Source organism: Lissotriton helveticus, chromosome 7 (assembly GCF_964261635.1).
Source record: "Lissotriton helveticus chromosome 7, aLisHel1.1, whole genome shotgun sequence".
Taxonomy (NCBI): domain Eukaryota; kingdom Metazoa; phylum Chordata; class Amphibia; order Caudata; family Salamandridae; genus Lissotriton; species Lissotriton helveticus.
In genome coordinates this window covers 1,486,697,094-1,486,721,224 of record NC_136068.1, presented here as the reverse complement: position 1 = coordinate 1,486,721,224, position 24,131 = coordinate 1,486,697,094, and the positions used below count along the sequence as shown (strand labels likewise).

Below are 24,131 nucleotides of genomic sequence, written 5' to 3'. Positions count from 1 at the left end.
ATTTAATACCTGCAATGTTCCAAAACATAATTGACCAATTCCCCTTTTTTGTAGTGCTTTTGGCTTGCTTAGTGCTACTCGAGTTGCAGCTAACATCAGGAAGCTTCTCCCTTAATCTATTGTTAGCCATACACATTTCCTCCACGATTGCCAACCTATCAGGACAGGTAGTCCCTGCCCTTATTATCTCTAGTTTTTCTATAGTAACATCTGCCTCTGATCTCATACTTGATGGGTTAGACTCTAGATTAGTTGGGTTAGGTTTCTGCAGACACCGTCAATCCACTCCCTCTAGACCCTCGTGGCCATATAACATTTCAAAACGATTGAAGGTGGGTATATTAAAATGGTTATTATATACTTACTTACTACCACACCTCTGCAACCTCATAGGGTAGAGACTTACTGGAGCAAATGGAGGAGGAGGATAGAAGTACTTCAGGTCTACTGTTTGTACCCCGCTCCCCACAGTATGTTTATTTCATCCACAGATGAAGCTCACCACCAGTTTGTCTCTGAAATATAAAATGACACAATCCCCTTGTTGATCCTTTGGTTTATGCCCCACCCAGCTTATTGTACGCACATGCAAAATTTCACCATGCATGAAATTCGGGATGGGTCTCAACTTATTCAGCCAGAAGGTTGCTTTATTCTAAAATTCAGTGTAATTTTCTGTTTTACGCTCATCTAGCTCGGGGACCCGCGTCATGACCACAGTGTATGGGAAGGATTCTGGAGGTAAATCGATACGTGGGAGTGAGTAACTTGTTTTAGCAGAGTCTTGGATTAGCTTAGATGTACATTCTGCTCTTCTTTGTTGCCCTATATCACTAGATGTCTTTACTAGTCCCCCATTTCCGTTCCCTGCAATCTCCCCCTCTTGCCTGCTTGGTCTCCTATTTTCAACAGATATTATGCCTTGTCTAGTTCCATTCATTGTCTGTGTAGACAAATTATCCGCAGTAAAATTAGGCAGTGGGGCAATGTTTTTTTCTGGAACCAAATATGGATTCCTCAAGGTAGGCATACTTGTGGACTCAGCATATTTTTTCACTATCTCATTGTTCAATAGAGTTGTACTTTCTAGTATTGTTAACCGTTCACCAATCATTTTTATCCTCTCAAGGAGAGGCAGCATTAGTGATTTAAGCAGATGCTCCATCTTGCCCATAAAGTCCTCAGTAAAGTCATTGGGGGGCATAGAGAATTCTACTTGGTCAGTTTGCACTGTGTTTTATGTGGAGTTAGGCTTATTTGTTCTTAAAGGTATGGTTTCAAATAAAATTGAAGTCTGTGTTGCAGTACTACGTGTTGGTATTTGTTTATTAGTCAGATTATCGGTCTTAGATTTCTGTACTTTCCCGCCCTGTTTCCTTTTTGCCTTTAATCCGTTGGCGTACATTGGCTTTTCTTTTATAATTTGTGCTTTGGAAACATGTTTAGATCTAGATCTAGTCTGTGAGTGTAATATAATTTCAATGGATGCAAGACAATATGAGTACAAAGGCGACACAATAGATAAGTCTGAAATGAGTATCTGTGCAATGGCATATATACTCTCAGTATTAGTCCAAGGTCCACAAGTTCAATGGTGCGATAAAAAACCTGTGGAAATGAGTAAGTGTGTCACACATGGCAGTATACTAGTTTGTTGACCAAGGTTTCATCAGCAACACTGGAAGAAGTAGTTGCAAAGTCCATGTATGGCATGCATTGTAAGTGTACGCCCCAGCCATGTCAAAATGCCATTATTGTGCAATCATGTGACACAACAGTACAAACACACACATGTTTCAGCTACACTGATAGTGTAGGTGCATACATACACATAGGCATCAAGTCACATTGATATATGTGAACAATGTGATGGAGCACCAGTTTTGTGGTGTAAATTGCCCAAATTAAAAGCATATGTATGAAGCAATATTAAACTCACAAAGTCAAACATAATGCTGTCAAATATGTCATACATCAGTCAAGTACATAGAATAATATGCAACCAGGACAAGGTATCACAGTGTACTTAGGATAACAATTGAGGTGCACCAGGACAACTTGTCTGGCAAAAAGCAACAGCTGAAGGCTGACAACAAATTGTACAACTATCTAGGTGACATTTTGGAAACGCACCAGATAAATGCACCAAATTCGCATGCTAAAATAAGTGAACAATTCAAAGGCTGTGACAATGTCATTTACACCAGCAACAACATCAGTGGTTTCATTGGGACATATGTATGTGAGAATGTCAAACATGTTGGCATTGTCACAGCCCACCTAGGAATGAACAAATGGGAGAAAATATGATCATTAATCTGTCACTTTGCACATGTAGTGAGTGCAAATAACAGAGTGGTCAAGAACCTCTCAAAATACCTATCACAGTAAGCTACTAGCTAACCATGAAATTCAGCATGTAGAAGTGTCCAAAGTATCAGAGCATGCTCAAAATGTGCCATTACAGGAGAACTGGCAGAGACGTGTAAACCAATGGCCAAATGTAAATATAACACATATTGACAAATGCTGTAAGAAATGTGTACGAGTTACTCAGTACAAATAACATAAATGGACATGAATGTGGCTGTAACAATGTCCTTATTCATTGACAGTGGAATTGTTCTCTACTTTCAGCTGACCAAGGTTATGGTCTGCAGCAATGGGTCATGATCCCAATTGCACACCCCCAGACTGAGCAGGAACAGTATAACCAGGCACTGGTCAAGACCCGACATGTCGTGGAACATACTTTTGGTGTGCTAAAGTCCCGGTTCCAATGTCTGGAGATGTCAGGAGGAAGATTTCTATACTCACCCCCTATGGTGTGCAAGATGATCCTGGTATGTGTCATCCGCAACAACATATGTGTGTGTATGAATGCCTCATGAGATGTGGACCATGAAGAACATGAGCGAATGAAGAAGGAAGAGGTGGAGGAGGGATCCAACACACAATGAATGGTAGGCAGCGACACAACCACATTGTGCAAAAATTCCCTTCTTATTCCCTTCTTAATTTACTTTTTAATTTTATTGATGGACAAAATGTCAGAAATTAACTGAAATGTTTAACATGAAAAAAAATATATGAAATCATTCTTTGTGTTGCACTTCATGTCACAGTCACTGTAAACATCAAGTCACTCACATCTCCTCAACTAGAATTAGGCCTCAACATGTAACAATCATGTTATCAGACCCGTTGGGCAACATGGGCATATTGCTTTCATTAATCTATCAACCAATGCAGAAATGCAATGTGATGCAGTGTACTGCATTAAAGGGGAAGGTCATGCATGCCACATATCCACATATCCACATCCAAAATGATCATTTTTGTCCTCACACACTTGAGCAGTGCAAGGCTGCACAGCTAGCAGTCTTGCTGTGTCCTGCAGCACCAAAGTGTGCTTCAGATGGTACTAAGTGAGCGTTGGAACACAAACCTCCAAATATGTCCATACTTGAGACTAACTTCTCATTGCAGTGTGTCTCATCAATGGGGTAGCATGCATAATGGCAGCATGTTGCAGGACCAAATGTCATTGCAGATACCATTGCAGATAATGAGTGACAGTTGTCATAGACAAAGGCCTAGTGTCATGTGAACGTGTAAAAATGTCATTATTAAAGAACGCATACATGAATCTGTGGCATCCCCAAAACACTGCACATGTGATTGAATTACTGGCCACATTGTCATATATACCACATCATGCCACAGTTGATAAATTACATATTTTCCATGCATTGCAAAGCAATGCCACAAGGATCAATCGCTTGTAACACAACACTATGAACAGATGACCTTGCAATTTGTGGCATTACCCAAAGAAGGAAGACAATGGCGATGTTCTTGGAACCATCCCATCACTTCAAGAATACAGAGATGGCCGATGTGTGAAGGCTCCATGTCAAATATCACTCACACATGTTTGTGCACATGCACTATCTCATTGAACATGGTGTAATGTAGTAGTGTGGATATGAATTACCTCTGCATGGTAAGAGTATGTTTGCTGTGTTATATTATGTCTCAATGTAATGATATTTTATAATATGGAGCGTTAGATGAATTACAAGCCTTATAGAAACCATATTATCTTTTGATTAATATAAAATCTCATTACTGGTATTTTTTTCATATTACCGAATCTACAATGGGTGTTCTTATATTTTTTCACTCATTGTAAATTTATTTGTTTGCGATCATACTATCATGTGAACCTGGTTTATATTCAACATTGTGCTACATTTTATTAGCACTTCGATTCCATCATAACATCGATATATAGGAAGTTTCACCCTTGGAATACCATATTGTTAATAGTTTCCCTATACCCTGACCTATCATCATTATTTGTTATCTTTTATGTTATATCATTTTTTCATATCATATATGCCTTTCTTGTTCGTCTTCCGTGTAGAACTAACCATTATAAGATGGCCGCCATCATTACATGATACTGACGAGGTACGTGTAGGTCAGATTACATTCACCGGGTTTCTGGTACGGAGCCACTCCCCCCTTCCCTTTAAATATTAGCGCGAAGGAACACTCCGGTTACCTGGTAGCAGTGGAGGTTCCTGCGCGCATTACTAGATCACGGAGGTAAGATTTGTGACGGACATATATCATTCCCCCCAGATACGGACGGATAGAGGGGTGGTTCGCGTACCCTGCTAGGACCCTTCTTTATATCTTCAGGGGTCCCCATGCAATAATCCCCTTCTCTATGGTCGGTACGTGACATCATTGAGCAGTACCATAGTACCAGTCATTATATGGTATATATACATAATGCGCTATGTTTTGTTCCTTCTCCTTGGGCAACTGCCAATTACCATTGCGAATTATGTCTTTTCGCTTAATATAGTATATGTAACCTCTCGTCTCGTTTTTTATATGTGCATTCTTCCCCCTACAGTGACGTATCAAGGTCATCCATTACTTCTTTAACTTTTGAACTCAACCTCCACGTGGCAACACTTCTCTATTTATGAAGTGAGTTTGCATGTAATACAAACATAGTAACGTTTCACTTAACGGAGTTTTAAACGTGCATTGTAAATATCTCAACAATAGTTGAAATATGCGTTTCTTGTGTTGTGGCACAGTTGATTCGGATGAATCACGTAAGTCACTCTATATCAATGAGAACTATTTTTTCTATGATAGCCTAGCATATGACATATCCCAGATTTTATAACCTTATTGTCGTTTTTGATGTCTTGAGCCTAAAATCTCGCACTATCAATTGAATGTGTTGAACTGGCTACTCTGTTAGAGATATACATTTTTGCAATATAAAAATTATTTTTAGGAGAGGTCTTTCGCTTATACTATCGCTTGATCTCATGTGCTATTTAATACACCCTCTGTGTAAAATAGATTGTAATGGTATGATAAATGACAATCAGGAGAATATGTGGTTTTCCTATTTTTTAGTCTATATATTTGTAGGAACCACATTTCAACGTCTGATACGACCTGGGGCCGCTATTCATGCTCCAAGATTATTTACGGTTTTAATTACCAGGACTTCAAAGAGTGCTTCTAATCTGTTCATCCTTATTTGGTATGTGTTTTGGATGCCACTGGTATAATTACACGGAATTTTATCGTGTTTGGGTGGTTTCTAGATACTCATATGCTTTTGTTTTTTCAGGAATTATGTCTATTACGTACATCTATATTGCATATTGATCCCATATTTTGAGGCAAGATCTGGAATAGTAAGATCTCTTCACTAACAACCTTTAGGTATGTTTTTATTGTATTCCTGTTGGGTTATTTGCGTGGAACATTGTAACAGGTTCACAGCGAGTCTACTATAGGATCACACTATGTCTTTACAGCTTTGGTCCCGTGAGCTTTACTAGCAATGATAATTTGCGCAATATAACTAAGCTGTTTCAGTGTTCTGCTAGACACCTCTTACCCAGTTTGGATCATTGTCCAAATTGATGATGAACTACTATGTATGAAAGTATAATTACAGTAATTTGTGGTTTATTGGTATAAGTGGTATTATTCACAACATGACGTGCACACTGTTTTTTCTTTTGTGGTCTTTTCTATAAACTGATTGTGTATGTCTTTTAAACAATAATGTTGTTCTTATGTCCTGTTACAGCTCATTGTTGTATGTATATTCATTGTAGTTTTTTATATACTTCCAGCCTTGAGACAGTCTCATGTTGAGACGAAACACGTGTCGGCGGTGTGAGCTGGAATAACTTTTAACGTGTATGAAATAAAGAATTTGAAGAACAACATTTGTTTCTGGATCCATACTTTTGCATCTTGAACGTTATTCTAGAATGGACAGTATCTCTATAATGACTTAAATAATTATATTGCACTCTATTTGTTCCTACAACTGATGATACGTAAAGATCAATGTTGAATTGATGTCATACTTGGGGTGTGCCTGATCAACCTGTTTTTTCTTACAATAATGAATTACCTCTGCATGGTAAGAGTAGTTAACCCCTGCCTTGAGTATTCAAGTGCATAGTTGAGGGAATCACAAATCATTCCAAAGGGGAAATGACATTTGAGTGTGTGTCATTACAAAGGCCTGTGTCATGGATTGCATTATTTTGGACCCGGATAGCCACACAAAGATCTGCCCGCATAGAGGATGTACCGCCTCACCTTTGCCGTAAGTCAGAGCTAAAGTGGGGGGTGTAGAATGATGTTTAGTGAGCAGTACTAGTGAACATAGCCATGTAACCCAGGTTCAATGGATTGAGGCCTAATTTGAATTTTTTTGAATTTATAAAGCGCACGTTCACTCTGCAGTTTCTTGGCGCTGGGGGGGAAGCAGTGAGCTAAAGAACACAAGGGCTAAGGGCTAAAAGCCTGCTGGAACAAGAAAGTTTTTAAGGCCATACGAAACTCCATATAGGAAAGGGAGTATCTAACTGAAGGCGGGAGCGTGTTCCAGAAAGTAGGGGCGAGAACCGCAAATTTCTGGCCTCCAGATCTTTGTTTTTTAAAACTGGGAATGACAAGAAGGGATTTAGAGGAAGAGCGAAGATCTCTAAAGGGAACGTAGTTGGTGATGACAGAATTAATAAAAGCAGGGGCCGTACCTGCCCGGGCTTGAAAGGTAAGGCATCCGAGTTTGAAGAGAGCCCGTTGTTTAATGGGGAGCCAATGAAGGGCAAAGAGAAGAGGAGAGGAATGGTGGGACTTAGATAGGCCATAAACTAGGTGAGTGGGCCTGGTTCTGCACTAACTGGAGCCGCTGAAGTGTGTAGGCAGGAGTGCCATTGTAAATGTTGCCAATGTCGATTTTGGATAGGACCATGGCCATTAAAATCAGTTTAAGTGCAGGTAAAGAAAAAAACGGGATATTTTCCCGATAATACGTAGGGTGAAAAAGCAGAAGGAAACAACAGAACTAATGTGGGAGTGAAGTGTAAGCTGATGATTAAGTGTGATTCCAAGGGTTTTGACAGAGTGAGAAGGAATAGGGGGGACCAAGGGAGTCGGGCCAGAAGGAAGGAGACCAAGGGTTACCACTACCCCAGTCAAAACCAACTCTGTTTTATCCGGGTTGAGTTTAAGATGGTTCGCATTCATCCAATCCCGGATAAACAGCATGACCGACTGGAAGCAAGTGGTACCTAATGTAGGGGTGGAAAAATTAAAAATGAGTTGGAGGTCATCAGCATAGTTGTAAACTGTGACCTCCATTTGTTGCAGTGCAAAAATAAGCGGAAAAATGTAAAGGTTAAACAAAAGGGGAGAAAGAGAAGAACCCTGAGGGACACCACAGTGCACACTGCGAGGCGGAGCAGAGAATTCGGCCAGGTGGACGGCCTGAGTACGGTCAGACAGGAAGGAGCCGAGCCAGGCCAATATCTGTCCCCCTATGCCTGCCGCCTTGACACGGGACAAAAGGATGGAGTGGTCCACCGTGTCAAAAGCGGCGGACAAGTCCAGAAGGACTAAGGCCTGGGGGGTGTTGGTGTCGAGCCCCTCCCTGAGTTGGTCCATGACTGAAATAACCACTTTCTCGGTGGAGTGGTGGGGGCGAAAGCCCACCTGGCAGGGTGCCAGATAGTTAGTGGCCTCTATAAAAGAGCCGAGCGTCTGGGTGACGTGGGACTCAGCCACCTTTCCCAGATACGGGAGAAGGGATATAGGGCGATAGTTTGCTGGAGAGGCAGGGTCCGCCCCAGGCTTTTTTAGTATCGGGATGACTATGGCGGTCTTAAAGGGGGTAGGGACAGAGCCAAGGGAGAAGGAGTCATTCAATAGAGTGAGGGCAGGAGAGGGACAGTCAGAGAAAATCTGACGAAGAATGCGAGCTGGGCAGATGTCAGCTGAAGAGCCAGACTTGACGCGCCTGAGTAGGGGGAGAAAGGAATCTTTGGTCTGTGGAGGAATGTGAGTAAGAGATTGAGAATTACCAGGTGGATGGGGATCAGTGAAGGTGGGGGAAGGGGAAGGGATATTGGCTTTGATACAGACAATTTTCTCGATGAAAAACTCGTTAAGCGAGTCGCATAGGGCCTGGGAAGGGGGATCTTGGGCAGAGTTCTCTGTGATGAAGCTAGCTCGTGGACGGTGGCAAATATCTCACGTGGCTCGCTTTCTGCGGCTAATATGCGACCCGAAAAATATTGTCTTTGCTGCCAGGATGTCTTTTTTATATTCAGTGAGAATGGTGAGGTAATGTTGCGTACGAATCGGGCAGTATGCCATTCTCCAGGCTCGTTCGGCCTGTCGTAGCTCCAGTTTCTTTATTTTAAGGCTCGAGTTAAACCACTTATTGGCATTATGGGTGCGGTTGATGGAAATCCGCTTCAGGGGGGGCCGCTAGGTCGCAGGCTTTTAACAGCCAGCGGTTCAGGGTGGTAACCTGGGAATGAGGGGCCAGACCGGATAAATCCGGGCAGGTGGTGGTTAGTGAGTTGCACAAAGATGGAATATCAGCTCGATTCCAGTTCCTTGCCTGAATATTTTGAATGACTGAGGGTGTTTTGTCAATGGCACACTCACCCCTTCAAAATGTCTGTTGCTGTGTGTTACACTCACCCTTGCCCAACATCATGTAGATCAAAATAGGAGTGTACAATAAAAGCATGTGCAGAATGCATGTGGCTGTGCAAGACATATGCAAAACAGATTCCAATGTGGAACAGTGTTCACATGGTGAATGTATGTGTGCTGGTAGTATGTGTTCACCTTCGCACACTCTAGCACAGTCCAAAGGGAGTGAAGAACCAAAAAGTGTGCGGTGTCTGTGTGTTCTACATGTCATGTTGTTTGTGTTAGCCTGCTACATGTGGACATCACACCATCGCAAGACCTTTGCAACTCCCTCGCCACGTTCTTTCACCGCAAGATCGCCACTATACATGACAGCTTCGGCGCCCAGGCTCCGCCCCCAGCCACCGAATCAACGCCCCCTACAACCACCCTCAGCGCTTGGACTCCCATCAGCACTGAAGACAGCGCCCACGTTATGAACACCATCCACTCCGGCTCTCCTTCCGACCCATGCCCTCACCACATCTTCAACAAAGCAGATACCATCATCGCACCCCACCTACGGAACGTCATAAACTCCCTCGCGTCTACCACCTTCCCTGAGAGCTGGAAGCACGCAGAGATCAATGGCCTACTGAAGAAACCCACAGCGGACCCCAAAGACCTCAAGAACTTCCGCCCCATCTCTCTTCTTCCCTTCCCTGCTAAAGTTATCGAAAAGACCGTCAATAAACAGCTGACTGAATTCCTCGAGGCCAATGGCTCCCTCGACCCATCCCAGTCCAGATTTCGAGCCAACCACAGCACCGAGACCGCCCTCATCGCAGCCACCGATGACATCAGGACCCTGCTTGACAATGGGGAAACAACCGCCCTCATACTCTTAGACCTCTCTGCCACCTTTGATACAGTCTGCCATCGCACCCTAACAACCCGCTTCCACAACGCCGGGATCCAAGGTAAAGCCCTGGACTGGATCACCTCATTCCTCTCCGACAGAACCCAGAGAGTCCGCCTCCCTCCCTTCTGCTCCGCAGCCACCAAGATCTGAGGGGTACCCCAAGGCTCATTGCTCAGCCCAACACTCTTCAATATCTACATGAGCCCCCTCGCCGCCATCGCACGCAAACACAACCTCAAAATCATCTCATACGCCGACGACACCCAGCTGATACTCTACCTCACCAAAGACCCAGCCACCGCCAAACTCAACCTCCAGGAAGGAATGAAAAACGTAGCGGAATGGATGAAACTTAGCCATCTGAAACTGAAATCAGACAAGACGGAGGTCCTCATCCTCGGACCATCCCCATCCGCATGGGATGACTCCTGGTGGCCCACAGCACTGGGCACCGCACTGACACCCACGGACCAGGCACACAACCTGGGATTCATCCTGGACACCTCCCTCACGATGACCAAGCAAGTCAACGCCATCTCATCCTCATGTTTCAACACCCTGCGCATGCTCCAGAAGATCTTCCGGTGGATCCCTACCGGAACCAGAAAGACGGTCACCCAGGCCCTCGTCACCAGCCGACTAGACTACGGGAACGCCATTTACGCAGGAACCACAGTCAAGCTTTAGAAAAGACTCCAGCGCATACAGAACGCATACGCACGACTCATCCTTGACATCCCTCGCCACAACCACATATCAGCCCACCTGAGAGACCTGCACTGGCTCCCGTCAGCAAAAGGATCATGTTCAGGCCCCTCACCCACGCACACAAAGCGCTCCACGACACAGGCCCCGAATACCTCAACAACCGCCTCACGTTCCACACTCCAACCCGCAAGCTCCGCTCCGCCAGCGTCGCTCTCGCCACCGTCCCACGGATCCGCAGAACCACCACCGGAGATAGATCATTCTCCTACCTGGCGGCCAAGACTTGGAACTCCCTCCCACCTACGACTGACCCAGGACCACCTCACCTTCAGGAAACACCTCAAGACCTGGCTCTTCGAGCAGTAGCAGCACCCCCCCCCTCCCCTCAGCACCTTGAGACCCTTATGGGTGAGTAGCGCGCTCTATAAATGTATTGATTGAGTGATGTGGACCACTGCATTGCTCCCCTAAAGTCTTGTAACTGTAAACAGTGGGGCATATATTGAGCATGGGCACACAGTGTGGTGCAGATAGTCAGCTTACTGCCCCGCTAGGTGTGAAAGCAAAATTGGGAGGAATACGATTTATGTAATTGAATACACATAATTCCTGTCTTACATACTGTCAGTGCAATTTAGGCTTCCTCGTCCAACAGAGGCACCTTTGCACCATGCTGCAAGGAGGAATAGGTTGCATGCATGAATGTATTTGTGCATGAAGGTGCACCTTCCTGCTAAGCAAATTATCCTGCAAGCCATAATCTACCATCTATGTGTGCAGCAGAATGCAGCACACATTGAAAGATGAAATGATGAGTATAAGAGGTACCTCTCCTTGTAATTCCACTCATGGGGCTGGTTTATGTTCAGACGCATTCCCAGGTATACCTGGTTTGCGGAGTCTGGGAATGCATATCAATCCATGGTATATGATTGGGTACCCCAAGCAATGCACACTGGAGCAGAGTAAGGCAATGCAGTGATGGGCAATGCATTGTCACCCAAAATCAATCACACATCTTAGGGCTACACAAGGTGGCCTTGAGTGGGTTATTTTTTTTTAAATATGTTTATTGTGGCAAAGACAGTGGTAGAAAGGCACAAATTGTACAGTCATCAAGCTAGTTGATATGTAAAAACAGGGAGGTTAGCCCCTATGTAGATACACAGCCAAGTACGGCCCACATCCCGGAGGCAGGGCGGCGTCAGAGCAAACCCATGTACAAGTAGAAAAAATTGCATTTGTGCTTTAAATATCAGAAGAACAGTATCAACGTCTACGCCAATTTTCTTATGTTACATTTCCACACTTCATAACGGTATAACAATAACGTGAAACCCCGTAAATGGCATTGCTAGTGCTGATCCGAATACAGAAGGGGTCGAATGCAAGGGCCAGTTAGGGCGCAGTCATCACAAGGTAGGGTGGTCAAATGGGAATCACCGCGAAATACATACATAGCTAGCAAGGAATACCAGCGTGGCACAGGGGACCTCTACACTGTCTCCCAACACCCCACCTCAGACTCCCCCCTCCCCATCCCCCAACTCCGAGGAAGCGGAGGAAAACAACTCAGCGCTAGTGGCATCCGAATCATCCTCCTCTAGCCCCTCCAGACACATAGTTCTCCAGGTGAGTAAATCATCCTGAAGCCGCTCATCCCTACGAGTGCGCTGCATGTGCGTCTCCTCCGCCAAGGCCCATTCCTTAGCGTCTCGTAACCAGTGAGAGAGTTCAGGCGCCCTCTGGCCCATCCATGTAATGGCCACCCGTCTCCTCGCCAGGACCAACCGCAGTTGCAACAATTTGTAAGACAGACCTTTTTTCTTCGGCTTAGGTACTAACGCCAGCAGACAGTGAAGCGGGTCCAGTTGCAATTGAAGATGCGTGGTCTGGGCAATATGTAGCACCACCCTGCGCCAAAAAACGTGTACCAAGGGACATTCCCATGCCAAGTGCAGAAATCCCGCCCTCTCCATCCCACATCTGGGGCAGTTATGGCTTCTGTCTGACGAAATGCGGTGGAGGGAGACGGGTGTCATGTAGGTGCGATGAACAAAATTTAAATGAATAAGCTTGAAACAAGCATTACAGGACACTTTGCGAGTCAACAGTCCGATCCGCGTTCTCTGGGCAGGGGCCTTGAGTGGGTTGACAGTTATTATAATGGATTTGGGTTGTGCATGTACCATGTTGCGTTGTGCATGCGTCACACATATTAAGTCATACAAATGTCCTTGAGTGCAGAAGTGTCTCTGCCAGCACAGTGGATGGAGGACCTAACCTAGCTTTAGGGACTAGACATGGATGGCTGCCTGAAAAACACATGTGCAATATTTTATTCATACCAGATGGTTTAAGATGGTCCATGAAACCTGCATTCTGGATGACACAGACTGTAGTATGGATGAGCCAGCCTGTCTCTGTGATTCCCTAAGTGTGTGTTGCATCCACGACTCATCACATTGAAGGATTCCTGACACGTATGTTTGAAGAGATTTGGCCGGATGGGGAATACAAAAGAGTGAGCCTTCTTCACATGCGCATATGACAGAGAGGGACATCTAGGTGTGTACTCTGCTGACGGCTGTGACAACTGATGTGTCATCATACAGCTCATGGGTCCTGCATTGCTGCCATGCTCCGTGCTGATACCTTAGCTGGGTGATGAGGAATGCACATGTAATCCTTCAACCCAGCCTAACTTGATGGACAGTCTGCCGGCTCTCATGTCAAGAGGTTACAGGGACATGCAGGACTTACTACCACTCAGATTCTGCACCTGGACACTGCTTCCTGTAACACAGATCTGCTAAGTGGGGCCACCCCAGTCCAGGACAATGGAGGTGTGCCCAAGGTGTGTAATCCAGCATTACCCGGTCCTATAAAGTACACCCTACACATTCAGCCTTGTTATTGAGCGCATTGCATCAATTGCGCCGGTTGTAAGCTGCGCATCGATGGCAATGGGGGAAAGTGTCTGCAGAACTGCCAATGCACAGTGTGTTCAGGGCTGTACAGGGCACCGGGCGTTTCCCTGGTAGACCGCCATGGTGGGGGCCGGTTTTCAGCCCCTGGGGGGCCGTTCTTGTTACCGGGGGTCGGAAATATCGGCCCCCTGTAACAAAATTGCCCAAAACTGGCCCTAGCAAGGAGCTGGGCCGCACCCCCCACTGGTTTCTGTTCCTAATCCGGCCCTGGCGTGTGTTCATCACCCAGTGGCCATTTCAGTAGAAATGAGTCATAAAAAAAGATGCATTTGTCGAAAATGGATGGGAAACACCCAGAACATGCTGCAATGGGGGTGGCAGGCTGCATCCTAGGAAGTGTGAAGTTACTTTCACTTTCTCTTATTATCTGTTAGTTTGTGCTGGGTCTTGGAGGTGTGTCTGGGTGGCTGGGCCTGTGCTGCTCTGTCCCGGTCTTGTGTATTTGTATTACATTTTTGTCCTTTAATATTGTATTGCTGTTACAATTGTCTGTATTGTAGGGAGTCTGTCTTTTTGGGGTTGATGTTTGTGGGGGTAGTTATTGTATTAAGGGGTGTTATTTTGGGTTGTACATTGGGAGGAGTAGGGAGATGTCTGGCAGGGGGAAGCATATCTCGGACTGAGAGTTAGGGGACCTACTTTGGCTCATATTGCACTACCTGCCAGGGATGCTGGCCTCTAGGGGTAGGGTCAGCCAGGCATATCCACACAAGGAAAAAAAAGACATGTGGGAGCTTGTGCGCTGGCACTTAAATCAGACCTTTGGGCTTGATCGGACAATCCGGCAAATTAGACATCGATGGGATGGCGTGGTGGGGGCAGGAGGCCAAACCAGTTGACCACCTGGGAATGGGGATCGAAGGACCAGTAGGTATGAATGCAGGTATGCTATATATCTATAGGAGTAATGTAAAACTTTAACATGGAATCTACATCATTTATTTTGTTTTACCTTCACTTTGCAACGTGCAACATGTACATTCAAATAACTTACTGTGAGGAAATCAAGCCACCTAAGGGACGTTTGAATGCCTCAGAGTGGTTACATTAAGCAAGACTACAGCAAGCGCAGTGTCAATCACTGCATTGCCATACCCTGGCACAAGGGGCTATTCAATGGTTTCAGGTGGTTTTCAATGTAAATGCATGGAATTATGAGCAATCCCTTGTGTAACTTATACGAATAACCAGGGGATGTTCCAAAATTGCCAGAGGACCACTGTTGATGGCTGAGCAGGTGATATATTTCCAAACTCCCATTTCTGAATTTTTTTCAATATGTGCTTCATTGTGATACATATGTACACTGAGTAATATGCCATTTTAAAAATGCACATGCGCAGAACAGTGGATTTTACAGGACAACACTAACGTAATACATGCTGTCAAGCCATGCACCCTTGCACAAAGTTGGAAGGTACTAAGATTTCCGGCTAGTCAGCACTCTGTGCACCAGTACCATTATGGCATTCTGTGGTTTTTACGATGTAACATACGGTGTCTGCCTGTCCTTTTCCAACAAAGCACTACTTCGTTCCGCCGAGGTCAATGATGTTACCCATGTGTCATGGTACAAAGGAATCTGAAATGATGCTGGCCAACATTACTTAATATATCACAGGCCTAGAGCATGCTTCAACCTTGTGATTATGAGTACCTCACACATTTATCATCCTGCCAGTTCAGGCCGGCAGGATGAGTAGCTAAGCCATAAATTGATGTACTATTTAGAAATGTGAGTCAAAGCTGTTGTGTATATATGACATACTGGGATGACACAAAGAGGCTCATTAGTATGGTGTGCGGACATAGCCCCAGGAAACTGTACCACCCGCAATGCATGCAGCGGTCCTGCACTTAAAATTAGGAGGCGCATCCCGCATTTGTAACATTGCGACAGACGGTGCTGAGAGCACCGCCCGCCACAATACCACACATGCAAGTTGTGCGTTTCTATGCACAACGTGACAGGCACCGTGCAATGCCTGCCACGTTGTACATTGAAATGCAGGGGGATACCATAGGTACCTCCCATGTGCACCGCCCAGAATCCCCGGGGGCCATCTAAGGGCCCCCAATGTTGAAGACACATGCCTTTCCGCATTCCACCGCCATGATGATAATATGGATGGCGGTGCCTGCAAGGCACCGGCACCATATTCCTGGGTTTTCCGCCCGGCAGTCAATCGGGCAGATTGCCTAACGGCGGAAAACCGGCAGACGGTCTTCCCCTCCGCCGGGGTCCCCCCCAGCATGGTAATGTTACAGGGGGGAAAGTAATGTGGGCGTTAGATTTTGGCAGGCGGATTGCCACTGCCATACGGGTGGCGGTGATCCGCCCGCTATGCTAGTGACCCCTATAGTTTGTAGGATATGAAAATAACCATATGAACTGCATTATTTTTAAGGCAATGTCCAATTTCTTGCCTTCTAGAGGGCATGTCCCATTCACCGGTGGTGAGGTGGACAGCTTCCAGGACCTCAGTGCTACCAGTAAGTTTCATTAGTACATGCATGTAGCATTTTGACGTCTACCGGTGATGTTTTTAAATTGGAGCAATGGATGTTTTCTGAGAGGTGATAATCTGCATTTGTTCAGCACAAACAAATTAGGTTGTACAACAAATGGCATTACACAAATGATTCTTGTTTCTCCCTATGTAGCAGCACAGTCAAATGTCTGTTGCTGAGCTTGTCAAAGTATGTTTCTGATGCATATATCCAAAATGGTGTATGACACAGGTGCTGATGATGTGCAACATCAATACACAGACACTATTACCAAAGATGAACAGGTGGGTATCATGAAATCAGTCACACACAATGTTAGCTAATACGCCATTTATGTTCCACCAACATGCAGCATACCATTCTCATACATGCTGCATAGTTACGAGCTGTCCCGAAACACCATTTCAGTGTGATTGACCACAAGTGTGGCCAAATATACCTGCTGTGCTACACTTAGGTTGTTTGTAGACACATACCTGCCCATGAAGCATGTGGTCAAACCAAAAGCAACATAGTAGAATATGTATGACAGTGTCAGCAGGGTAGTCATCATAATCTAAACAAGTTCAATATGATAGATGCTCAGGGCCAGACTAGCTACTAGGCGTTTTGGTCGGCTGCCAAGCTGGGGCCCTATTTTACTGCTGTGGGGGATGATTTATGCTGATGGGGACCTGCATTTGCTTCGAAGTAAAGAAAGCAAAACAAATGGTTTGAAAGCATTCTTTAAAAGCATTTGGTTTTCCATTCTTTACTTAGAAATGCCCGGTAGCCAGTCTGCCCTGTAGATGCTGCATGTATTATGGTGATGTGCAAAAACTGTCCTCATCAATGGATTTGACCCACTACATTTAAAAACGACATATCCACATGTGTGTCTGTATGTGTGTTTGTACATTATCATACGTACTTACCCAACCCCAACGTATGGCTGTTGTAATCGAGCAGCAGGGGTGCTTGAGCCCCCTGAGAGTAGTCCACGCCATCACTATGTGAAATGCTGTGACATAGGAACATTTAAAGTGATGCCCTGGCGACTGTAGGGATATAGGCCTGCAACTCTAGGTAACCATGGTGGGCTAAATGAGACAAGGTGGCAACATAGTTGTCAACCTGCATCATGGTGCATGGGTCCCAGCATTATATGCCACAACGCTCTTGTTCAGATGAGTACTCCAGCATGCATACACACACTACTGAGATGCATTGTGTAGTATCAAATGTGTGCAAATGACTGAAGCCCAGGGGATTATGTGTGTACAGGAACTTCTTTGATTAGGACCCAACATGTGTTGTTGTCACCGGTGTGACCTAGTAGCAAACTTTTACATTGCAGTATTATTTGCCTGAGGGCTAACTGTTAACACGTACCGCAGTCATGTATTGCAGGAGATAATTGACACGCTCTATGTCGAGATAATGTCCGGAATTCGGATGTAGTAAAGCAATCATGAATTCCTAAACCTGCGCGCAAAACTGTCAACTGACACAATATGCAGCAAAATACAAATTAATTTTGCCTGTGACTTGATATTATTTAGGAAGGTTGAGCTAAATGAGAACTTAATCATGCTATTGTTTAATCTGTACTCTCTGTTCACAGGGAAATTCCTAAAATACAGCAATACTTTCTCTTTCTTTTTGTTTGCATGCTGAAGTAATTATTTGGCACCACACATTCACATTTGTAACAATTACAAGGTGACGTTACTGGGGAGATCTCTTCTCTACTACTGCCCTGAAGAAAGCCCCGGACCTACATGGGCCAATAGAATAGGGCAGAAACAGGTTGGTGCTTTTACCTTAGTGTCATAGGACTACAATATTCTTTTTGCCCCTTCCCATAGTTTTTAACCTTCACCACTCACCCCACTGATAAATAGGGAATCCCTCCTTGAAAGTAACACGAAACAAGAGATAGACTCTTTGATCTTTGTGAGTACCTACCACTCTGTTAGACAAAATAAAAAAAATCATTAACAGACACTGACATATTCTCTCCTCTAGCCATCTGAATCTATCAAAGCCTATGTTCTCCTTTAGAAAAATAGGAGTATACTTGACAGACTAGTCCATAGCAAATCGTGGCAGGAAGAAAATCAATCACAAAACACTCTGTGGAGCTTACCCCAAGTGATAGGCCACTACCCTTATGGCAACTGTACATCCTGTGCCCTAACTACGCATTGACACACTCTTGATCTAGACTTAATAAAAGCCTGGGCGAAAAGAACACATACAAACTGCAACAGCAGAAATGTCGTGTACCAGTCACATGCCCCTGCGGCATACGCTACATCGGCATGACAACTAGAAAAATGAAAACACAAATAAGTGAACTCAGGAGAACTTTACGCTGTAAAAAACATTTGGCTAAATTTACACAGCGCCCTTCATTGAGAGAAACCATTTAAAGAACTACAGTGATCCATCATTAAACCAGTGCTTAATTTGTAAAATATGAAGTGCAGGTGCTCAAATGTTTGCCGGCGGCCACACCTACTTTTCTAGCCAGCCATTTGTTGAGTAACTGAGTGAGACCAGACCACCACGCAGAAACGAAACCAAAAGCAATCCACACTAGACTGCAGTACTCTCCACACACCACAGTGCAGCCCAGTTCCCAAACTTGACTGCAAAACCTGGCATGCAGCACCGGCTAGAACGCCCTCCAAAGACCAGGCTGCAGCACCCACCACAGACGAGGCTGCAGCATCCTCCACACACCAGTCTACTACCAGGCGCGGTTTGCCCATTGGGGCGTGGAGGCGTAGCCCCCCCTGCCCGAAGCCGCCCGCAGCTCCCTCTGCGTTTTTCAGTTAAGACGGTGACAACTGTTAAGACGGTGACAATCATGTCAATGAATCAACATGACGTTAGACCGCCGAGTGGGCGTTATGTTGATTGATTGACATGATTGTACAGGCGGCAACACAAGTGCGCATGCGTGGGGATGGAGGGTGAATTTTTGCCCACGCATGCGCACTTGTGTTTTTGCGGCGTTGCGCATGCCTATTAGGAGCCCTAAGTGTTTGGTGCAAGCGTGCGTGTATGCATGAATGTTTGGTGGAGAGTGTTGTGAATGGATGTGTTTGTGTGTATGTGTGTGTGAATAAATTTCTTTGAGTGTTGTGTATGTGGGTTGGGAGGGGGGGGGTCGCTGCCGGCCTGAGTGGCCTGGGGCCCGCACTCGCAAATCAGTTTGCGCCTCACCACTGTAAAATGTCACCAGCCGCCCCTGTCTACTACTACTACAACAAAAAACACACACACTGGGCTGTACTGCAGCACCCTGGCCTCCACACACCATGTTGATTTGAAGCAAAATCCACACACACGGGGCTGTAGTCCAAACTGCGTTTCGTCATGGGGAACGGCCCGAGAAGTAAAGAGTCAAGTCGAGTGAAGTAATTCGTGAGCGGCCGGTGCCGCGCACCATTTTGGACTAGACTACTACAAGTACAGCACTGGTTGCCCGCCCCACCCTTAGCTTTACACTACTGCGGGCACTGCGGTGGCTACTAGGCCAGGGCAGGCAGGCACAGGCACTGGCTGGGCAGGGCAGGACTAGCTGGCTGTCACTCAGTGAATCTGGATTGCGTCGTACTAGTAGTAATCGTATCCATAATCAGGGTCGGATTGGTAATGCGGGCACTCGGGCAATGCCCCTGTCCAGTTCCAACTATGGGCTGCTTTTTTGAGCAGTCTAGGGGGGCGATTTGGGTGGTTTCTGAGTTGCTCAGATACCGCCAGTGGCCCAGTGGGTGCCTGAGTGGCCTTTCTGGAGACAGATAGGCGTCCATTACCCCCTTCTTTATCAATGGGCAGAGGTGTCTCTCCCTTTCTCGCGCTGGGTTTGCCCTTTAAAATATGCATATTAAGCGGGGTCAGAAGTGGTCTCACTTGTTTTCAGGTGTTTCACCAGTGTAGACTAATCCATGCATTTTTTTATTACCCCCACACTCACACTTTTTTTAATAAAACGTTGCTGTAGCAGTGTTTTGCGGAAAGACAATATGCAAATATGGCCTACTTTTTTTTAGCCTGCCCGGGCCGATTTTTAATCCCAATCCAACCCTGTCCATAATCAATTTTATGTGGGGCCAACGGGGGCTAGCTGCCCGGCCGGGCCGCTGCCCGCTGCCCGCCAGTACCGAGGCTACGCCATCCCCCACGGTGATTAGCAGGTGACCGTCAGTCGGGTAGGTAGGGTCGTCAGACACGGCCATCACGCCATGGTGACCCCCATCACCCACACTCCAAATGAAAAGCAGCGTTGGTTTTTATGGCAATGAATGATGGCATATTGGTATCGCTAGTAGCACTAGCAGCCACTAGTACAGTACTACTAATAAAGTAAGTTAGTACTTAACTAAACTTACTGTTACTTGTGGTGGGCCGGCAGGGACAGCGGGAGGGAGGAAGGCGAGACACACTCACCGGCTTCATGTGCACGCAGTCGAACAGCCTTTTTTTTTCTTTACTGATTAGGCCTGCCCGGTATGTGCTGCTTAATAAATTATATTACCACCAGTCAGACACAGAACTGTGTAGTGGCGCGCACTAGTCTATGCACGTCACGTAGCCACGTGACGTGCGGCGGCCATTTTGGGGATGAATGCGCGCGCATCTCATTTGGAGTCGCGGCAGCCGACGGAGAGCAGCGCCGGCTCGGCGCTCTTTAGGAAAGCATTCAATTTGAATAAATAGTTATTAATTAATAAATCTGGGTCAGCGGTTTCATTGGAAACAGTAACATTACAGTGGCGACGAGGTCGGGATTCGACCAACACATCGAAAAAAAAAAAAAGGAAAATTGACTGGCAGCACACCCACCACGTGGCAGAGGGGGACACAGCAGAACCCCATCCACGCAGGCACAGGGAGCCAACAGAACCCCAAGCCACCAATCCACGGCCAGGCAGAAGTGGCCCAGCACAGCTGAGTGACCCAGAGCAGTGCACACCGGAACACTCAGACTGCGTGCACCACAGGAGGTACTGTAACCTAAAGAGCGCGGCAGAGCCATTACCACACACGACAGAAAGAGGGCATAGTGTTCCTAGGACTACCAGACAGCGCGTCGCACCCAGTCCACGCTATCCACAAGGAGGTCCGCACTGGCTACCTTAAAGGAGGGTGAGGGGACTGACACGGAGAGTCCCCAAGCACAACCCAAGAAAGAAGAAACGGATAGCACCCCAGGGAGCCCCACAGGAAAAGGGGACAGAGCGACGACGGTCAAGGAAGAGAAAATGAGTGCACCGGCGGGATACGCTATAGCACCAGTCCAGTTCCTACCGAAACCAGGAGAACCACTGATGAAGTGGGAGGACTGGCGTAAATACATAAACAATTTCATAGAGGTCCTAGAGGACGAAAATGAAGAGACCTTCAAACCCAACAGGAAAAAACGCATACTATTACTCAATCTGGGGCCAGAAGGACTCAGAATATACAAAAGCCTGGTGCCCAAACAGAGAGGAGATTCAGACGATGATGTATACGCCCATGCGATCGACCTGAACGAACATTATCGGCCCACGGTATGTGTGTCAGTCGACAGATTCAACTTCCAGCAGAGGAAACAACGGGTCGGAGAGTCGATTGAGGAATACGTAGCGGCCCTGAAGAAGCTAGCGGCCACGTGCAGGTATGGTCTGTGGGAGGAAGAGTTTATCAAAGACCAAATAGTGATGCACACCTCCAGTACGAACGTCCAGGACAAGTTATGGGCAAGCGGAGACACCACACTCAAAGATGTAATGGTCATCGTCAAGAGGGCAGAACTCGCACGAAGGTGCGCTGACGCAACCAAGAAGGAAACGCCAACCGCAGCCATGGTGAACAGGATACAGGAAGAAGAACCTCGCAAGGATCAGAGGTACAGAGGCCTGCCGCCAAAAGGATCCAACAAATGGCAGGGCAACACTGGATTGCAAAGGAAACAGGAGGGTAGTGGCAACAGGAAAACGTGCTACAGGTGCGGAAGCTGGTCCCACGAGGCACACGACAGAAGGTGTCCCGCGTTCAGGGCCAAGTGTTTGCACTGCGGCATCATCGGCCATTACGAGAAAGTGTGCAGGAAGAAAATGTCCAAGAGCGTGGTGAAATACGTTGACCAGGAAGAAGATAACCAGGAAGAGACAGCGGAGGAAGAAGTCATCACCGTCTTATGCATATATGACCAGATAATGTGTATAGACGGGAAAAGAACAAACAAGCCCGTGTTGGAAATGAAGATGGGTGGAGTAACCATCAGTGTAGTGGCGGATACAGGCTCCCCCTACACGATAATACAAAGAGCAGTGTGGGAGGAAACATTCAGACCAAAGATAGGACCAGAGCTGGAGAAATTGGACATCCGTCCAGTCACATATAACGGCGATCGCATCCCAATGGTGGGATATAGACTCTTGAAGTTTGAGTTCAGAGGCAGGTCAGCGTTATGCAAGCTGTACATCTCGGAGAGAGGACCGTCCGTCTTGGGGTGGCTGGACCAGGGTGACCTGGGAATCAAGCTAGACCCGGGAGGTAAAGAACAGATTTTGCTCACGGAATCAGAAACCTGGCCCAATCTTACCAAATGGAGAGAAGACTACCCAAAAGTATTTGGAGGCACGGTGGGGAAACTTGAACGATTCCAACACAAGATCGTGCTCAAGGAGGACGCCATTCCAGTGGCCCACAAAGTGAGAAATGTACCCATAGCGGTAAGAGAGGCAGTCCAAAAGGAGCTTCAAGAATTGGAGAGTAAGGGGATAATTGAACCCATCACCTGCGCAGAGTGGCTTGCACCATTGGTGGTAGTCATGAAGCCGAACGGGAAGGTCAGGCTCTGCGTTGACCTGAGAGAGTTAAATAAGAACATTGTCGTAGAGAAATTTCCCCTCCCAAGGATCGACGAAATGTTAGCAAAGACCAGGGGGGTCAAATGGTACTCCACCATCGATTTGACCTCCGCGTACCACCAAATAGTATTACACACGGACAGCAGGAAACTTGCGTCTTTCATCACCCCATTCGGATGCTACCAGTTCTGCCGCATGCCGTTCGGACTGGCCTCGGCAGCTGCAGTGTTCCAGAGGTTAATGCACCAGCTGTTCAGGAACATAACAGGCATTCAGTATTTCCAGGATGACATTCTGGTAATGGGGCGAGATAGAATGGACCACGATCTGAAGCTCGGAAAGGTGCTGAAAACTCTGGAAAGTAAAGGCCTCACAGCAGAATGGACAAAATGCCGTTTGGGCCTGGAGTCGGTGACCTACCTAGGTCATGAAATCGGAGGGCAGGGCATCACACCAAAAGCAGAAAACGTAAAGGCTATCGCTGAAGCTCCGCCACCCACCAATAAGGAAGAAGTGAGGTCATTTTTGGGTATGGCGGAGTATTACAGTAAGTTTGTGGTGCACTTTGCTTCCAAAACACACTATATGAGGATGCTGACCAGGGAAAGCACCTGTTTTGAATGGACACCAGAGGCACAAAGTGAGTTCGAAACAATCAAAAAGGATATCACGGGAGCCGTGCCATTGAAAGGATACGACCCACAGGGCTCTACCGTGCTCACAACCGATGCCAGCGACAAGGGCCTGGGAGCTGTGCTCATGCAAGAGAGCGGACAAGGACAGATGGAGATGATCAGTTTTGCGTCCAGGGCACTGACAGCCACCGAAAGCAAGTACAGCGTGATCGAGAAGGAGATGCTGGCCGTGGTGTGGGCCACAGCGAGATTTCGGCAGTTCTTATGGGGGACCCGATTACTGCTCAGAACGGATCATAAGCCGTTGGTAAAGGTACTAACATCGAGTGGACATGCCAACGCCACTCCCAGAATATCTAAGATGTCTCTGAAACTACTCGAATTCAGATATGATGTGGAGTACATCCCAGGGAATCGCAATCGAGTGGCAGACTACCTGAGCAGGGCAGCAGCAATGGAGCCTGGAGAAGAAGACCTCACAGACCAAAAGGAATTGGTGGCCCTGGTGGAGGATCAGGAGAAA

General features: G+C 46.4%; 1 long non-coding RNA gene across 1 annotated transcript; it reads left to right on the top strand.

The window, feature by feature from the left end:
• Positions 1 to 4,543: 4,543 nt before the first annotated feature.
• Positions 4,544 to 5,766, top strand: LOC144767493 (uncharacterized). Its single transcript, XR_013598234.1, has 3 exons — positions 4,544 to 4,614; positions 4,931 to 5,007; positions 5,672 to 5,766. It is a non-coding gene; the product is annotated as an uncharacterized LOC144767493 (long non-coding RNA).
• The last annotated feature ends 18,365 nt before the right edge of the window (positions 5,767 to 24,131 follow it).